Raw genomic sequence first — 20,348 nt, forward strand, 5'->3', positions numbered from 1 at the left:
GAAGGACTTGTACTTCCATGTCTCGATTCTTCCTTGACACAGACCTTTTCTTCAATTTGCGTTTAAGGGTCGAGCATGGCAGCATGAAGTCCTCCTCTTTGTGCACCCCTGTGTCTTTACAATGGTTGTAGAGGACGCCCTTGCCCTGTTAAAGGAAGTGTAAGTCAACTATCTTGATGCCCAGTCGCTCCAGAACCTAATCACAGATTATAAACTACGCCCTGGACTATATGACCCAATTTTCTCCGGATATTGTCATCTGAACAAGTATATATCGAAAGCATAGAAAAAAAAAATCGCTGCATTGTGTTTGCAGATGTGCAAGATTGGATTTCTTCATGCTTTTGATGGTTTTTAACTCCTACAACATTCTTCTGTGTGACTGATTTACTGTAAAGTTTACTATTTATTCTTTAAATGATAAACCTGATCTCATACCGATGCGTTTCCTGCATCTTCACCGAAACAACAAATTACATTCTTCAAATAAAATCGTGTAAGCTTCATCAATGCGCGCGCCGTTCCTCGTTTATTCCGGCATTTATTTGCTTATCCCTCAGCGATATACACACAGAAAAGGGTTTATGAGACATTCAGCATCTCAAGGGCTTTGGGTTGTCCTTTCAGAAATGCCTGAAGTCCTTGAAGAGGTGATGCAGGAGCAAAACAAACAAAAACTGAAATATTTAAAGAGAATCCGTGTGTCATTCGTTCTTTTCATATTAAGGACTCAATAAAGGCCTCCTGTAGCGAATCCATCTATTTCTGTAAGATAAAATCCATATTTCAAACATTTCTTTCACTTCTGCTGACTGTGGAATCCGGAAACCGATGTGACGGATGATATACCACGTATAGGTCAGGCGCATGCTTGAAAACCAGCCTCCTCTTGGCTTATATCAGAATCATTTGAGATTTTCCCTTAGAAATGTTTTGTGCTTTTAATTATTGAACAGAGCTGAGCGTCTCTCTCTAAATCGTGCCATGCGGACGTGGTACATCATCTTCCAGATTCCACAGTCAGTAGTTATTAAATCATCCACAACGCTCGTCTTTGAAACTTTAATATTTTTAGGGTTTTTTTTAAAAACTGATCAAGTTCACATGCTTGGAGTGTCTAACCTAAAATGTTAGCTCCAGGAGAAAAGAGAGGCAATGAATCCAAAACAGCAGGCAGGAGAAAGGTCTAGTGAAGAGCAGACAGGGCTGAGTGGAAAAACAAGACAAAGTTCAGATCCAGAGAGACCATCCAAGGTGAGCGAGCACTGAAGGCGAACTGGGCCGAGCAAAATACGGTTTCTAAGACTAAACAGGAGAAGCTGGAATGAACAAAAGCTGGGATCGCCAGTTCAAAAACACACTGACAACGAAAACAACCAGAAAGACATAGGGAGAGGAATGATTGGACAGCAGATGAAGAGAAAGCCAGAAAAAAATGAATTAATAATTAAGAGTGAGAATATAAAAACTAGAAATATAAACTAGCAACTGTGTATAACTCTGACTTTATAACTCACAATTCTGAGAAAACACGTCCAAACAGCAACAGTAATAATTATAATGTGTTTTAGTTAAAGGTGCCTTTCATCAGCACCAGAGGGCACTTTTGCCTGAGTATGCTGACTACATTTCCCACGAGACCTAGGACTAATTACTGCCCAGGTGTCCCTCATCATCTCCCCTATTTAACTGAGATCACAGCTCCACTACAGCATTTATATCTGAAACACAAGATGAGGGATTTGTGACATGAAGAAATGCAGAAACACAGATTCACGTTGTGCAGTGATATTAACCGGATGATTCAGACTCATACTAGTATACTCCTGTATCGTGTGTTCTGTGTCTCTGATGGTACTTGAAGATCCTGTGATCCCCACACTGATCAATCTTCCAGCCCTTTGTCTGTGTGTCGCCAAAGGGGTGTTTTATGAAGAGCTACAACGCAATATGTTCTACATATCCTGCCATCAGTTGTGATTCTGTGAACTTTTAAACCATTAAATCTACATCTAGGGCAGGGATGTCAAACTCAATTGTACAAGGGGCCAAAATTCAAAACACACTTTAGGTCGCGGTCCGAACAGGATAAACATTTATTTAACACTCTAAAACTAAATGTTTTTGGAACATAAATATGAATAAAAACAGACAGGAATATTACAAGGCGGGCCAGATGTGAGTTTGACACATGTGTCCTTACTCTAAACCCGGTTAAGTTGAATTTACTTAAAAAATTTGAGGAAACTGGTTGCCGTAAAAAATGTAAGTAATGTTTACTTGAAAACTTAAAGTTGTCACGAATGAGCGGTCTGAGGCGTGCGGATCCATGTGCAGGCTTTTATTAAATGAAGGCATGGTCAAAACAGGCAGGCGTCAAACAGGACAAACAGATGTATCAGAGACGAGGCAAACACAAAATCCAGAAACAGGCGAAGGTCAGGTCAGGCAGCAAACAATCAGAACAACGGAAGACAGGCAGGGTCAAAACGAGGGAAACCAGAAACAATAATCCAATGGCAATCTAACAAAGAAACAGGCGAAACAATGCAACCTGCAGTTGAGTGGCTTGCTGCAGTATTTATAGTCCTGGGACAGGAAGTTGTCGCAGAGGGAGTGAATGCAGATCACCCAGAGGTCAGGGCTCCCTCTGCTGGCTTGGTGACAAAAGTAATCATTACTTAAATATAAGAGTCATTTGAACAACCATTTTAAGTTTAATTTAATTGATGCTTTTAATTTCTGTCCAATTATCTCTTTAATTGCATTAAATTACAGAAACTGTATTTTTTTTGTTTGTTTTATTTAGAAATTTTCATTTCAAAATACAACAGTACAGTGAAGACAAGTTTTAGTCTATCAGGTTTCATACTTTTCTCTCTAATAAGAGTGCATACCAAACAATAGAGCTAATAACAGCCCTAGTTTTAAATGCTTAACTTGCAAAATAAGAGAAACACAAGCATTATTTTCATTAAACATCAAAGGAAGTGAAAATTTGAACTTGAACAGAATTTGAATAACAGAATTGCTGCAGGGTGCAGTATTTTGATCATTTTGGTTGTCCTGTAAATATGCTTTTAGTCTCCTTTTTTGCAAAAGTTAGAAAAATAAATAAAAAAGCACCATATATTTACTATCGTGAATAAAAGCTATCTTTTAAACAAAATCTGACTTTACAGTGAAACAGAAAAATGAATTAAGGAATTTAAAAACAAAATAAATTAAAACAAACATTTAATAAACATCTTGTGGAGTAGACCCTTTTACACTGTAACTGCAAGCTGATTTTTCAAAGATTGAATTTTGGGTGCCAGCTCAACCTTTCCAAGGTTAAGAAACACCTGCTGGATAAAATAGAAAGTGTTTTTCATACACTTTATAGTTCAAGTGCAAGGCATATATCAGTCCAACAAGAAGACAGAAGGCCTGAGGAAGGTTGTCTGGTTCCATCACTGAATTGCCGTCCAAGATGATGCACACTCTGGAAGGGTTCAGCTGTGGACTTTCTTCATCAGCACAGAGGACTCCTACTGGTATTTGGTTGTATGAGTCCTTGTCAGTGACATCCTAACAAAGAAAAACAGTTTCAGTCTGTCATATCAATAACTAGTAAGGAAGGTATTCAACACTGAAAATAAAAGTCTGGGAAATATTCATCATATGATTCTGAAAAATAGCAGCAGACAGTCTTCTTTTAAAGAGATAGTTGATCCAAAAATGAAAATAAGACTTATCCGCTTACCTCTATGGTATCCAAGATGTAAGCAGATAAACATCACATTTTCAGTTTGGGATCAACTATCCCTTTGATGGATTAAAGGGATACTCCACTCCAAAATGAAAATTTAGGCATTTTCCAATCCCGTAAAAGCTTTGTTTGCCCTCAAAAAGATCACTACTGGCTTCTTCACTCGGCTCTTCTAACTCTTCTATATCATCAGCATGGAACATTTGCTTTTGTGCAGCATTACTGTCTGGGCTAATATAATCATGACCGATGATTTCTGATTTGAATGTCTTCCAGTTCTGTTCCTTGTGTCTTTTACTCTTGTGTGCTTTGAAAGTAGACACTGCTTTCAAAGTTACAGTCTTTGAAAGGGCAGGCAACTTTATGATTTACTTTTAAATGTACAGTACGCAAGTGAATCAAGTAATCAGCCTCAGAGCAATACTCAGCAAACCCACAAGACAGACAGCTAAACTTAACTGCTGCATCTGCACTTGCCTGTTGACCAGGCGGATTGGTGTGAAAGTGAGATAAGTGCACTTTTAGGGCATTAAATGATTTAAAAGTGCATAAACATTCCTGGTGTAAACAAGGAAATGGCTCATTTCTAGCATAACTTCCATGTTTCAGTCTATAATGTTTAAATAGCTGTGATCTTTTTTCACAGTTAAATGAACAATACTTACGTTTCCAATGCATGCCGCCTTGTCACCTGAAACACAAACAGTTTATTGTTAGAAAGCATCCATTTGTGTTTGCATTTATACGTTAATTTAACTTATTCTATATTAAACCATGGCAGTATCAAAACCAACTCGAAGGGATTAAACGGGACAGTGTCTACAGCAAGCCAGTAACAATAATCAGCGACCTGTTATTATGTTTCGTATGATCGCAAACAATCCCTCAACGGAAAAGCAAGAACAATATATCGATGACAAAGGGCCGTGAAACGTTAAGGCTTTACACCGTTAGTTCCCAGGTGAAAGTACCACGACAGTGCTGGCAAACAACCCCTCCATCCGCAAAAACTTCACACACACAGGATGGTTTTCACCACAAAATGCCCTGAATTATTTTAAAATAATCTTACTCACAAACACCCCTTTGATGAGAAGGAAAAAAAATAACAGCCGATGTCACGACTATGCTCGCCGAATTCTCCTTCCAGAAAATAGTCAATCCAACAGTGTTCAAAGGTTTACGTTCTAACTGCTGACCAACAACTCTAGGAAATCACATGCAGATGCAACCACGCAAGAAAAATATGGCGTCTTCTAAACTTTGCATTGCAACGGCTGAATCAATCACTGGGGGGTAGAGGGGGCGTGGTCAATCAAAAACTTTTGAAATGTAATCAATTCAACTTAAACTTAACACATTTCACTATGTCTACAAACGGAGTAGAATTGACTTGCATTTTTATATTAATGAACTAAATCTTAAATAATTTAAGTATGTTGCAATTAAACTGTTTAATTAGATACAAAATCTGGGCTAACAGTGCTAATGCAATAAAAGAGTTCAGGCATACAATTAAAGAAGAATATGCAAGGATGGATATGAATAAACGAGAGCAGAAGTACAGCTCGTATCTCTCGCCACGAGCTGGCGCATGAAATCAAATCAAATATATTTATATATTTACTTTGCATGCCTGAGTCTTACTATACATTAGAAAAAAATACATATTCAATAATATATATATATAAAGAAATTATGGTAACACTTTTTCTATGAAGCCTGCATTTATAAGACATCATAAGGGTATTCTTAATGCATTATAATACATGCATAATGCCTTATAAACAACATTATAATGTGTCGTATCATCTGATAAATAATCATAAAAACAGTTACAATGCATCATAATACTTACCTATTTGTGCCTATAAATATTTAGTGTAACGAAGAGTGTGATGACTTATAACACACAATGAACATATTATGAGTGGTCTTTAACTGCTTAAAGTAAAGGGATGAAAACAAAGTCTTCTTTTAAACATCTAAAAAGCTTATTTATTAGATGATACGACACATTATAATGTTGTTTATAAGGCATTATGCATGTATTATAATGCATTAAGAATACCCTTATGATGTCTTATAAATGCAGGCTTCATAGAAAGTGTTACCGAATTCGGTTGGCAGGTTTTTGCCAGATATTCGACTGAACTCTGCCAAAATCTGCATGAAGCAGTCACTTTTCACTGAAATTAACATGCACAAACTAAATGACCTGAAAAGTAGTTTACGGAAATGTTAAGTAACGAAATTACGTATTTTGAGCTCCTCCACCATCTCTATCCTTTTGGACTCCATGCAGTGACTAAAAAAAAGAAGTTACAAATAATCTGATCACATTATTTCAATTTCAGTTTTTATACACAAACGACGACGTACGGGTGAGAATGTGCTTCAAGTAACGTTAGTCCACCAACACCTTACCTGTGCATCCAGAAAACGGGATTTTCACTACAGAAACTCAGACCAAAAAACATTTAGAAATAACCTAAAAACTATTGTGAAGCATGTGCTGAATTGTTGTTTTTAACATCCCGGTACGCTGTTTTTTAGGCAATGACGCTTCGGTACTGAAACTACGTCTGACTTTAGTATATGCTCAATATAGTAGCGACAGTGTTCACGGAAAAGTAGGCTTATAAAATAATCCTCAACATACCTATTTGTGCTGCCACATCTCAAACACTGCTGCTCTTCTTCAAACAGGTCTGCATTGAGCATGTGCCAGACCAAAATAATCCCTTGAAGAAATTATTATTATTAGTCTTTTCTAACTTAATTCTCTTTTTCCCTATATCCTCCTGACTCATAGAAAAATAATAACTTTTATTAAGTATTTTTTCATGTCATTAATTAAGGCATAAGAAAGAAAAAATTAAATTAACATTTTATTCATATTTTATGTCCTCTGTAGAGGACACCAGGACTATCTTTATAAAAAATTAAAATGGCATGAATAGACATCAAGAAGTCAAAATCAATGTGATTTTTATTTATATATTTTTTTAGATGTTTTATGCCAAACTTTGCTTAAGGCTGATTGTCAACTAGGTTATGTTTAACAACATTTTTTGATTTACGTTTTTGTTTAATGCAATATGTATCCACAAATTTCCCTTTATTTTATATATATTTATATAAATTATATGTATTGTATATTATATCTTCATATAGTAGGCTCTTACCAGCCTTTTCTAATCACATTAACTATGAAAGTGTCTTTGCGTCAGATATTTGTATGAACAGACGTTTAGTCCAGTAGGCTACACTACATTCTGTTAAGTAGAGTGTACTGAAGACGTTTAGTTTAACAACTGGCTCCACTTGAAAGTTCACATAACATAGCCTAACCAAGTAAAATGAACAAACTTGCCTAAATCAGTCCAGTTTACTAACATTTCTTTAGTAGATTCAATGATTACTTTTTACGGTGTACAGCATTTGTCACAGTATTTTACCAGATTCTTTATGAGTTTGATAACATAAATCTGATCTACAATATCTCAAACAATCGGCACATTGTTGTAATGTGAGTTCTGCTCTTTAAATCCATGATAACAGTATTCAAAAACATAGTAATGATCCTCGTGTAGGTATAAATAGATCATTTTTAAATGTGTTTCCTCCAATTTATCTCAACAGCTTCTGTGAAACACCACTATTTTTACGTCTAACCGTGATTCAGATCTAGAAATCTGATGTAATGCAATTTTGTCTTGAGGGTCATACCCCGTATCTCTATGTGTGCTTGCTGCTATTTTGACCAATTCCTGATCAGACTTTTGTGGGTTTAAAAAATGATGCATCTTCTTTTTTTAATAACTTCGTTGTGTTTCTACATACAGCACCCTGTCTGTCTCGTGCTACAGACACACAGAGGTGAAGATCAGAATCTACGGCAGATCTATATTACTTTGAACAGCTCGTTCGATGTGATCAGTTCGTGTAGCGACACTGTGATTATTATCAGGCGTTAGCATGACGTTAATAGATGTGGGAAGACCTCACCATGTAGCGCGAGATGTTACCCCCCATCAATCGAGAAAATGACACAATCTCGTCAGTTAATAAAGGATATTATCTGTAGATATCTTTCTGACGAAAGTGGTAACCTAATATCTGGGCCGATGTTAAACTCTAAAGAGTGTTAATGTGCCGATAGACGCTTTTTTTCTGTCGGTTCACAGTTCAGTTATAACGTTACCTTTTAATTTAGCTGTTTATGTAATTTCATAGAATGTAACATTATTGTCGTTGATACAGCTTTTAAAACAAACCAAGAAATATCTTTATTTCTGTTTTGATGATGAACTGTCTTATGGGTTTTAGGGTAAATAATGAAGAGTTGATAAAGCAGTCATAACCAATTTGTACATTACTTTCTCTGTGTCAGACTATTTGTTTAACATAATTGATAGTTATTTAATGAGTGATGTCTTGAATGTGTTCTGTTGTTAGGACTCTGCTGATGATCACTTGTTCCACCACCTTGATCTTTGAATTCTCCTTGTTGAGCATGAAGGTGCTGTGACTCCTTCTTCTCTGAATCTCAGTCCAGCCTCATTTAAGATTGTCATTGAGGTAGAAGTTGTGATGGAAAGCATTAAAGACTTAAGAGATTATCTTGTTCAAAATGTCCTGTGATTGCATTAAGTGATGTAAAGTTTAACAGTGTTTTGTGGTAAAAGTGTTTAAAATTCACAGTGGTCATCTTTAAGTTTTAGAGACTTGACTCGAGTTTTAATGCATGTCCAGTCTAGTCACTCAGAAGGATATGGCATATTGTTGAATACTATGTGTTCCTGTTACTGTAAGCAATTTGCACAGGCGTTAAGAAACAAACAAAAAAGATTTGCATGTAAAATAACATTCATAAAATAACACCTTCATTAATCAATAACTACATAGGAACAAATCAGGTGCTTTAACATTTTAACTAATTCACAAGACTGTTCCATTATCAGTAACCTAATAACAGACTTGTACCTGATGTCCTATTTCTGTTTATATGGGACACGCGATATAAAATCTGAAAATATTTTCTGTGTGCATATGACAAGCATTTTTTTGTATATCAGTTGGTGGGTCAGTATCTTGCTCAAGGATCTCACCTCAGTTGTATCGAAGATGAAACAGAATGTTGGTCATTCATTCACCCACGTAAAATACTGCTTGTACCGAGACTAGAACCTGCAGCTTTGGGTTACAAGTCCATATCTAACCATTAGACTGTGACTTCCCCTATATATATATGTGTGTGTGTATCTTGTGAAGGGTTAGAAGATTCTAGGATTACCTTTTCATTAATAACTACTATAAGACTAACCTGCTAATAATTACTCAAGCTTTACTACATCCTTCTGAAGGAGTTATCTAAAATATTATAGAATTCAGCAAAAACATCAAAAGCTTTAAATCATTTTAGTGTTTGGTTTCACATGATATTTATTCATCATAACTAGAAAACAGCTAAAGTAAACAGTGTGTATAGACACACGGCCATATTTATGATGACTGAATGTAAACAAGATGTATGGAACAAGTAAAAGTTAGAGTGGTTGTGTGTGTAGTTACACACACTAGAGCATGCATTGGAATGGTGTTTATCATACAAAGAAACACACACACACACACACACACACACACACACACACACACACACACACACACACATGCATATACGCAGGTTCTATGGGTTATTTTTTTGTCTCTCGCAAAAGTCAATAAGCATGCCAGCTTTCTTTTTTTCTTCAATGGTGCTTTGCTGTGGCTCCTGTCTGCATAACTCTCTGCACCGCTCTGCAAAATCAGAGAGTTTCTGTCCTCTTTGTAATGTGGCAGGCAGATGTTTGTATGCCTCATTGTCACATGCTTCGAGCTCTGAGACTGCAGCAGTATCCACAATTGTCTTTCTATCCACACCGCATTTGAAGTACGCCTTTCAAATAGCCCTAGACCTTCTTGTATCTGTTCATGGCTTGCTCTGGAAAAAAGACTAACAAAGAACAGACAATAAAAGATTAGTGTGTTATAAATAAATGGAAGTCTGACATCTGCTACAAGGATTACAAATATTACAGCCAAAAGGTCTTTGCTGAATTTGGTTGTATGTCAAAAGTTAGGAGAAGCTTAACTTGGAAAATTAGGGTCTAAGAGGGAGAAGAACTTAATAATAATAATAATAATAATCATTTTAAAGTGCCTCTATTATTCTATTTCAATAGCTATTCATTTGTTTTGGGGGTTAGATTTACATGCAGTTGAGGTTAAGGTCACTCTTTTCATTGCAGGATCATTCGTCTTCTCTCAGAAGATTCTGACCAGACCTCCTTTCTGAATTTCAGCTTTAGGGGCTTTTGGTGTAAAGTAAATTAATGACAAATGGATTTGAAAAAATAATGAATTGCACAAATTGTAAATAAGATCTATAAACAGTGTTTGCATTTTAGGGTTTGAAGCTCAATGTGGCTGTTTATTGAAAGGGTTCATTTGATGCAGTTTCAGTCTTTCTTTTCTCTTTGGAGTGTTACAAGCTCTTGGTGCATAACGATTTCATCTAGATATGTATATCTGAGACGTCTTATAATCAAATAAATGTTACATTTTTAAACATTTTAATGAATACATTTTAGACTTTAGGGTCCATGGGAACCCAGTTAGTTTGTTGTCTGGTATTGTCTAAGTGAAGTGCTTGTATTCTCATGTGATCTCCTTTGTTTTCTTTAGGAGTATTTAATGAAGACTGTTGTGCACTTCATCACTTCATCATTTGTGACAATTCTTAAACTAAAAAAAGTTTGTTTAGTCAAACATCAAAATGTTTCCACATTTTTCTTATTTATCAATTTTTTATTTTAAAAGTTTATTTAAAAAAAAAAGTGTCAGCCTCTCCCATTTCATTCCAATGCGTTCTTCAATAAAGAAATAAATAAAATGAAACATAAATGTATGGACTTTTAAAAGACATACCTCTTGTGCATTTTTCCTTTTTGTTCACTTTCCTTTTCTTGGCTTTATCCTTATGTTTGCTGGATTTTCGGGGTGCAGGGGATGAAGAGGACTGAGTTGAGATTGATTCAGATGAGGATGATGAGTCAACTTTGTGATGTTTCTTTTTCCTCTCAATTTGTCGTCTACTCATTGTCTTCTTTTTATGTTCTGTATGACATTCGTCTTCTGTACTGGAAGACTTTGACTCAGCATGAAGCTCCCATGTCTTTCTTTGCTGAAAGGGCTGATAAGAATACAAACCAAATCATATTTACAGCACATTTAATTTCTTCCATTTTTGCCAACTTCCCATCTAAAGTTATTGTTAAATGTTAACACTTTATTACCTTTGTTAAGGAACACCACAAAATATAATTTAAAACAACGACAGACTCAGACTGGAGTACACTGCTCCATTATATACCAGGGTATGTTATAATGTGGACTATGTCCATTTCCTGAAGTAAAACATTCATTTATAACTATTTGTACTGTAGGACACATGATAAGCATACCATATAACTGCTTGTAAAGTATAGTTGATTTTAGAGATAAAACAGCTTACCGTTAGTCAGGCTCCTACACGCAAAAATCTCTCTACTTTTTCGATGTCCTTGGATTTATCTTCTAAGAATTTAATTTTAGCTTTTATAAAAGCATTTTCCTCCTTCAGTTTCTGAACAGACACCCGTTGAGTCGGTGCTGTTGCTGATGATCCTGATGGAATCTAAAAAACACTAAACACTGTTGTACTGTAACTCTCCATCTATCTAAATATCTATACTGAAACAACAATACAGTCCTACGCTCAATAGCTTCAACTTTGTCACAGATCAAGTATATTTCAATATTTCATCAATTTTATTAAATCAACCAAGTTTTTTTTGGTCCTTACAATGTAGGTTAAACCAAAGCACGCACACACAATGTGTGTCAAAACACTAACAACACTAACATTAACAAAAATAACTCAATATTTAATGACTGTGTTTTGGTGCTGGTTTAGGTTGGTCATAAGTACATAAACATGACACTAAAACAACCAGTAGATGGCAGCACGTGTCTGTTCAAATGAATCAAACGATTATTTCAAAATGGCTGATTCATTTAGGATCAAATCAATAAATCACAAATGGCTCACTAGGTTCGATCAAAAACAGATTGATTCAAAAACAAAACACAGAAGCGTTGCTCCGAGATGCTCATCAGCTCTGCTCTGGCTTTGTTTTAATCCATTTCATTAGTAAAACAGAAAAAAAGACCATGTAACTCACTCAATAAACTTGTGTTGAACTGCTATATAAAAAAGGTACATTTTATAACAAATCATGTGAGGAAAAGACGTCTTCTGAAGGGTTCGACCGGTTTCTTCTGATTCGTATGACGTTTTAGGAGAAGCTACAGTCCAACAATGAGACTTACAAGGATTTTAACGCTTTGTCAGAACAAGGGCATAAAAGGAAACAGAAAAAAAACAGGCTAATGCCTTCAACGAAGAAATGCGGATTATGTAAAAAAAAATGAAACTGAGGAAGACGCAAAGCAAAGATGGATACCAATGATAAATATACACACCCTTAAGACACCCTTTTTTAAATCAAACTGGAAGACTGATTCAAATCAAAATGATATGTGTTGCTGTACTTTTTGTTTAATTCATTAATTTATTAATTTGTTTTTGGTACTTTGGTAGGATATGTCAGCAAAGAGCACACAATGAAAAAGTGACAAGATCATGCAGGTCAGGATCAATATTTTACAAGACCAAGACACGTTTACAAAATCAGATGACTTTTATATACAGGTAGGTGTAATAAAACACAATTCATGTCATTTCAAATCATTTTAAAATGTTTTCACATAAATCTTTCAATATCGCAGATTCAGTCAAGGATTACGTTTACGTCAAGTGGACATGGTCCAGGATGGCATTGCTGGAAGCTCTGGCCAGGAAACTGAGATTTGTCTGCAGGAAAGCCTTGAAAAAGTTCAAAAGCAAGACAGGACAACGGATTGGTGGAAGAAGGGAATTCATTGTGAAAGATGAAAGCAACATCCGCCATAAAAGGAAGGTGGGATATCTTTTCTGTAACTGTTTTATAAGTGTTTTTTAAATTGGTTAATTTGATTGTGCAGTTTTGAGATCCTAACACAAGCTTTGGCACGTTATGGAAAAATAGTCTCCCCAAAAAAGAAAATCCCAATCAGTAGCCATTCACCATTATTGAAACACATTGTGTCTTTTAGGAGGTTTGTACATATGATTATCCCAGATGATGCTGACTTAGATTTAAAGCTAAACTTCAGAATTGATGATTTTAGCTACGCTATTTTTGTCTCTACTGGTAAAGTCAAATGTTTTGGATGTGGACAGACAGGGCCCAAATAAAAATAATGAGGAAGGAGATACAAATAAGGATGGAACAGGTGAAAACAGAAAAGATTCCGAGGAGGAAATCCAGGAAATAGTTTCAGAAAAATGTGGTGGAAAGGACTGCAGAAGCTGATACAGAGTCAGGTTTTTTTCAGACTGAGCATACTGAGATAATCTAATGGAAATTACTAATGGTGGAGGAAGTCAGATTAGTGTAATGGATGAAGAAGCACAAGTGTTTCCGGAGCAAGAGCAATCATGCTTCAAAACCCCTAAAAAAAAGAGGAAAAAGATGAGTAAGTGTTTAGAGGCTAAAGTAAGCAGGACAGATAATGACCAAGATGAGACCATGCTAGAAACCGAGAGCGACAGCGACTCATCAGAGTGTAGTGTGGGTCTGTCCCAGGGAGAAGTCACACCTCGCAGTTATGGTCTTGAGGATATAAAGTTTTTCCTCAAGGCGACAAAGAATAAAAGAGGTGTAAAAGTACAAGATCCCAGATTTAAAACAGTTCAAATAAATTTCTGAAAGATATATTACCAGCAGCTGGTGAACCTCTTCTAAATATTATTAACTCCTCCCTATCATTAGGTCACGTTCCCAACCCATTCAAATTAGCAATTATTAAGCCTATGATCAAAAAACCACAACTTGATCCTAATGAACTATCTAACTACAGACCGATATCAAATCTCCCATTTATATCAAAAATATTAGAAAAAGTTGTGCCAGCGCAGTTATGCTCCTTCTTAAAGATGAATGATGTCTATGAGGAGTTTCAGTCAGGTTTTAGACCGCACCATAGCACAGAAACCGCATTAGTTAAAATCACTAATGACCTGCTCTTATCCTCCGACCGAGGCTGCGTCTCGCTACTAGTTTTATTGGATCTCACTGCTGCATTTGACACCATAGATCATAATATTCTCCTGGAGCGTCTAAACACCGCTGGTGTACAGGGACATGCTTTAAAGTGGTTTAAATCATACCTATCAGACCGTTTTCAATTTGTAGATATAAACGGAGACCGCTCTAGTATAACGCCTGTAAAGTGTGGTGTGCCTCAAGGATCAGTTTTAGGCCCCTTACTGTTCTCTATATACATGCTGCCCCTGGGGAACACTATTAGAAAGCACAGGGTTAATTTCCACAGTTATGCAGATGACACACAGCTATACATTTCATCTAAGCCTGATAAGTTATCAGAAATGTCTAAATTAACAGAGTGTGTTAAAGACATAAAAGACTGGATGACTAGAAATTTTCTTCTATTAAACTCTAATAAAACAGAGGTGCTTCTTATTGGCCCAAATTCATGTTTACAGCAAATTTCTGAGCTCAAACTACAATTAGATGGATGTGATATAAACGTTACTCCGACAGTTAAAGACTTGGGTGTGATATTGGACAGCAACCTGTCCTTCGAACACCATATCACTCATGTTACAAAATCTGCCTACTTTCATCTTAGAAATATTGCTAAACTCAGACACATGCTCTCTCTCAGATGCAGAAAAGCTAGTTCATGCGTTCATGACATCTAGACTGGATTACTGTAATGCGCTGCTCGCTGGTTGTCCAGCATCTTCAATAAACAAGCTTCAGTTAGTGCAGAACGCAGCCGCTCGAGTTCTTACCAGGACAAGGAAATATGATCACATAACCCCAGTTTTATCCTCTCTGCACTGGCTGCCTGTTCATTTCCGGATTGATTACAAAGTACTGTTACTGACCTACAAGGCTCTAAATGGTTTAGCCCCCATTTATCTGAGCAGCCTTCTGTCAAGCTACAACCCGTCACGCTCTTTAAGATCTCAAAACTCAGGGCTCCTGGTAGTTCCTCGTATAGCAAAGTCTACTAAAGGTGGTCGAGCGTTTTCACATTTGGCACCTAAACTCTGGAATAACCTTCCTGCTAATGTTCGGGGATCAGACACACTCTCTCAGTTTAAGTCTAGGCTAAAGACATATCTTTTTAGCAAAGCATACTCGTAAAGATTAACATAAACCTATGCTACAGTACATCGTGATTCCCAATAGTATGAATGGCCGCTACTCTAATTATCCTTTTGTCTCCACCTCGGGATGTACATCCCGAGGCATCTAGTTACCGAGCCTCTCCAGTGGACCCAGTGAGGAGATGACCTTCCTGCGATGACATCGAGGAAAACTCAACCTTCTGTCTGGACTAATTCTATCTTGGACTTTCTGCATTGTAATTCATCCTGCTGTTTTGTAACGCATCCTGCTGTGTAGTGACTTGCTTATGTCTGTGGAATGATTTGCTTTTGTTATGTAATAATTTGCTTTTGTGAAGCTGCTTTGGAACAATAGCCATTGTAAAAAGCGCTATACAAATAAACTTGAATTGAATTGAATTGAATTGAAGTTTTAAGTATGTAAAAGCTGATAGAGCACTGAATATATTGCTTCAGAATGAATCTTCACCACCAAAAATCTAGGTGATGCTAAATCCTAAACCTTGTTAATCTTTCTGTGTCATTCATTTCTTTACTTGTGAAGTTAAACTAGTATTCATTTCTTTCAGAATAAATCCTGGTCAAAGGCTGAGATGAAGGGAACAAAACATCAAAATCCTCCAAGACCACCGAAATTCCTGAAAAAAGCTGCAACGCTGTTTGTTTATTTCTGATTGAGTTTTTTCTTTTCTTTTGATCTGACTTGGTCTCTTTACTGTTCTGCTTTGGAGCTCAACTTTTAGACAGTGCAGACACAAACACTGTTTAAAAACAAACAAACAAAAACGTTAGCAAGCATTTTCTGCACATTGTTCAATGAATTACTGAAGCTATGATTTTGTATTCAAGGTTTGGTGCTTGTATGTATGTTTATTTATTTAGCTGCAGCTTTGTTTTTATTCCTGTCTTTGTGTTTTGTGTCTTCATTTATACAAGTGTAAAAACCTTCTTACTGTACGATACACCGTTCAATGAAGACAAACAGGCTGGATTTGCCAATTCACCTAAAATGTTTATTAAAAATGTATAAAAAGCAGCTGTTGTGTCAAATCTCGACCCACCAAACCTGATCCCAGCCAAGCAGCTTTATTCTGTAGCTTTTCATTGACTAGCAGTAAATATTATTTTTAGTAATGTGATTTAACAAAATACTATATGTATTGTCACTATTAAAATGATAAAAGAATTATATTTAAGAAGTATTTACTATAAAATATATGATGATGCATATATATATATATATATATATATTTTATTTTATTTTTTTATTAATTTATTTTTGACAAATACATATGTTTTAGAAACGTATATAATTGTTTTGATTATGACATTAAGCCATAGCATGATTTAATTTTGTTTTTTAATTAATTTAGTAAAGTAAAATTTTTTATTTGATTAAAAACATCTGTTTTGAAAAGCCTGGTTGGAAAGGACCCTAGAGAGGCAGACAGGATTTGACATTACATTACATTAATTTTACCTACTTAATATATGAAACATTAATATTGTCACGGTTGTGTGGTAAGCACGAGAGCACACACCGAGATTAAATGAAAATAAAAGGGTTTAATTCCAATATGGCAAAATAAAAGATATACAGACAGGCAGGTCGAACAGGCAGGCAGGATAAACACAGGTATAGACATCGGGTAAGGACTTTGACGCTCGGCCAAACTGAACTCAAAACACAGGACTTAAATACACGGGGTAATTGACGAGACACAGCTGATGACAATAACATAATTAACACAGAGGGAAGGCAGGGCACAGGGAGCACATGGCATGAAACGAAAACATAAACACAGAGTCCAGAGATGTGACATTACCCCCCCCTCCCGGAAGGTGCGTCCTCGCACCTAAAGGGTAACATCAAATGAAAACAAACAAAACCAAAATGACTAGGATTTGGGGATACCGGGTCTTGGGAGGAGGTTCTGGTGGAGGACGGATCCCCAGGAGGGGGCAGGCAGAAGGCAGAAGGGTCCAAGGAGGAACAGACGGAGGGAGGAGCCAGGGAGAAGACAGGAGGAGTCCGGAGCAGGAGGAGATCCAGAGCCCAGCTATGGTGGTCCAAGGTGGAGCCGACGGAGGGAGGAGCCAGGAAGGAGACAGGAGGAGTCCGGAGCAGGAGGAGATCCAGAGCCCAGCTATGGTGGTCCAAGGTGGAGCCGACGGAGGGAGGAGCCATGGAGGAGGAGCAGCCATCGACTCCATGGGGCCGACTGACGGCGGCGGAGCAGGTGGAGGAGGAGACTGAGGCGGAGACGGAGAGCCGAAGAGCCAGGGTGACGTGGAGGCGCTGGAGGTCCAAGGCGACGCCGCAGGCTTCGGCGACTGACACGGAGACGGTGGGAAGGACGCGACGGAGCCAGAGCGACTGAGGACTGAGGTGAAGCCGGAGGGAAGGAGGAGCCTAACAGAGCCGGTGGGATGGAGGGACGAGGCGAAGCCGGAGGAGAGGAATCCCGAGGCGACGGATGGTCGACGACAGACCAAGGCCTTGTGGAGCTGGTGGACTGACGGACCACGGTGTAGAGGAGGGAGCTAGGAGCCCAGGGGGAGCCGACGGGTCTACGAGCCGAGGAGGAGTCTGGGTCTCGGAGGCAGGACGGTGAGGCGAGGGATCCTTCAACCTCGACGGCGATGGAGACCGGCAGACCCGTGGCGAGCTCCAGATGGTTTGCTGAGGATGAGCGCAGGGGCTGCTGGGATCCATCGGCGTGGTGTGGCAAGGGTGGGAGGGTGGGAAAACTTGAGGCGGCACTGGAGGGAGCGCACGTGGCGCGCGGGCACTGCAGCGGGATGGGCGCGCACGTGGCGCGGGCACTGGAGGGGCGCCGCGGCGCGGGGCACTGGAGGAGAGCGTGCGTGGCGCGGGCACTGGAGGGAGGCGCCGCGGGCGCGGGCACTGGAGGGAGCGCGCGGGGCGCGGGCACTGGAACGGGACAGAGCGCACGGGCGCGGGCACAGGAACGCGGGACAAACGCACGTGGCGCGGGCACAGGAGCGGGACAGAACGCACGCGTGCGCGGGCACAGGAACGGGACAGAACGCACGCGTGGCGCGGGCACAGGAACGGGACAGAACGCACGTGGCGCGGGCACAGGAACGGGACAGAACGCACGTGGCGCGGGCACAGGAACGGGACGGCTGGGCGGAACCAGCGAGCTAACGGGACGGCTGGGCGGAACCAGCGAGCTTACGGGACAGCTGGGCGGAACCAGCGGGCTTACGGGACGGCTGGGCGGAACCAGCGGGCTTACGGGACGGCTGGGCGGCTAGGTTCCGCACAGAAAGCTGTCCGGGTAGCGGGAGTCGTTGGCCAGTTCGAGGAATAGTTCGGTGTAGTCCTCGAGAGAGCAATCCCCCTGCTCCAGCAGGCGGATGAGGAAGTTTGGGTCTTTAAACTGGGCAAACATGGCAAAAAAACAAAAAAATAAGGGGAAAAGACGCCGCTATTTACTTTTTGTAGGTCCGAGCGTTCTGTCACGGTTGTGTGGTAAGCACGAGAGCACACACCGAGATTAAATGAAAATAAAAGGGTTTAATTCCAAAATGGCAAAATAAAAGATATACAGACAGGCAGGTCGAACAGGCAGGCAGGATAAACACAGGTATAGACATCGGGTAAGGACCTTGACGCTCAGCCAAACTGAACTCAAAACACGGGACTTAAATACACGGGGTAATTGACGAGACACAGCTGATGACAATAACATAATTAACACAGAGGGAAGGCAGGGCACAGGGAGCACATGGCATGAAACGAAAAAAACATAAACACAGAGTCCAGAGATGTGACAAATATATTTATAATAATAAACAAATTATGCAATATGGCCTAAATAAGATGAACTTGGTCATCCAATTATTAGATGAAGGACGTTGACCACTGAAGCATCTCCCTCCATCTAGTCTCAGACTCATCAGACAGGCTGGATATCCTGTGCTAGAAGAAGCAAAACAGATGTGATACTGTTAGTCAAATGATTCTTTTTTTGACTCCACAATAATTATGAAGAGAAATGATGAGAAAAACACAGGTCTTATTATTTTTTGTTATTTTTTAGCATCTTCCCAAAAATGTGGTTGTTACATGCAATAATACAGTGATTGTACAGTAAATGTTTAAACACTTAGCTTTTTCGACAATGTTGCAGTCACATCCAGTCTTGGACAGGACTGCTAGTGTGTCTAAACCCTTCCTGAAACTACAGAAAAGCACATTATTGAAACCGAATAATAGTGAACAACATACAATACATTTAGTACAGATTGTCAAACGTCTATTATAACAGTGTCTTAATACCATCTCTGTCTACATGTTAGTGTTGTTACTCACTGCCTCCCTGGAGCTGCTGCACTAATTCTCACTGTCTGTTGTTGGTGCTGCTGCCTCTGCTGTCCAGTGTCCTTCCTGAAGCTGCCAGTCTACTCCTATCTTCATGTTGCTGTAGCTGCTGCTCTACTTTCCCTGCAACATAAAACCCCACCACGACCATACATCCCACCAGAACTCGATCATACGTGGCAACCCGGTGGCTAAGGCTGTTCTAGCCCCACTGGCACCGTTAATGCATGCTCAGTGTCCCCGGCTCCGTATGACAATCACTGCAATATACAAAACACAACAACAAAATTATCTACATAAAGCGCAATACACAGTACACAGGATTGTGGTAACTGTGGTAGCTCTGTAACACACCCGATTGAAGGCAAAGGTCCGGATTTGAGATGTAGATGTGGTCAAGTAGTGTGTGCTTTCCCGTTGTCGCTGTTCTAAAAAAATAGGTTTTCTTCCAGCTTGTAGAAGGTCCTCATTGAAGTCTCCACAGATGATGATGAGATCATTGTGTGCAAGGTCCATATAATCCAGCATACTCTTTAGGTTGGTCAAGAAATCTTCTACATTATATTGTGGTGGCCTATACACAGCTGCGATTGCTGCTTTTATTAGAGAATCTATTTTAGTTAGAACAAACTCCAGATCAGTCACATCTTGTATACATTGCCTGGACTGCGTTGGAATGTGCTCCTTGCAATATATTGCAACTCCACCTCCATTTTTCCTTCCGTTTTCTTGATGTGTCGAGTAGGAGATGTGCCTGTTCCATGTAAACAAGTTGTATCTTTTCAATTGGAGATCTGAAACACATGATCCGGTCAGGTGCGTTTCCATAAAACAAAGAACATCCGCCAGTTGCAGCTCATGATGGCATCTGATATCCTCAACGTGAGATGCCAGTCCTT

At 38.9% G+C, this 20,348-nt stretch overlaps 1 long non-coding RNA gene across 1 annotated transcript; it reads right to left on the minus strand.

The window, feature by feature from the left end:
- Window positions 1-9,531: 9,531 nt before the first annotated feature.
- LOC122332502 lies at window positions 9,532-11,327 on the minus strand. The gene is made up of 3 exons (XR_006248489.1): window positions 11,310-11,327; window positions 10,724-10,988; window positions 9,532-9,749 (listed from the first exon to the last, which is right to left on the minus strand). It is a non-coding gene; the product is annotated as an uncharacterized LOC122332502 (long non-coding RNA).
- Between the last annotated feature and the right edge of the window lie 9,021 nt (window positions 11,328-20,348).

Source organism: Puntigrus tetrazona, unplaced genomic scaffold, assembly GCF_018831695.1.
Source record: "Puntigrus tetrazona isolate hp1 unplaced genomic scaffold, ASM1883169v1 S000000095, whole genome shotgun sequence".
Lineage (NCBI taxonomy): Eukaryota > Metazoa > Chordata > Actinopteri > Cypriniformes > Cyprinidae > Puntigrus > Puntigrus tetrazona.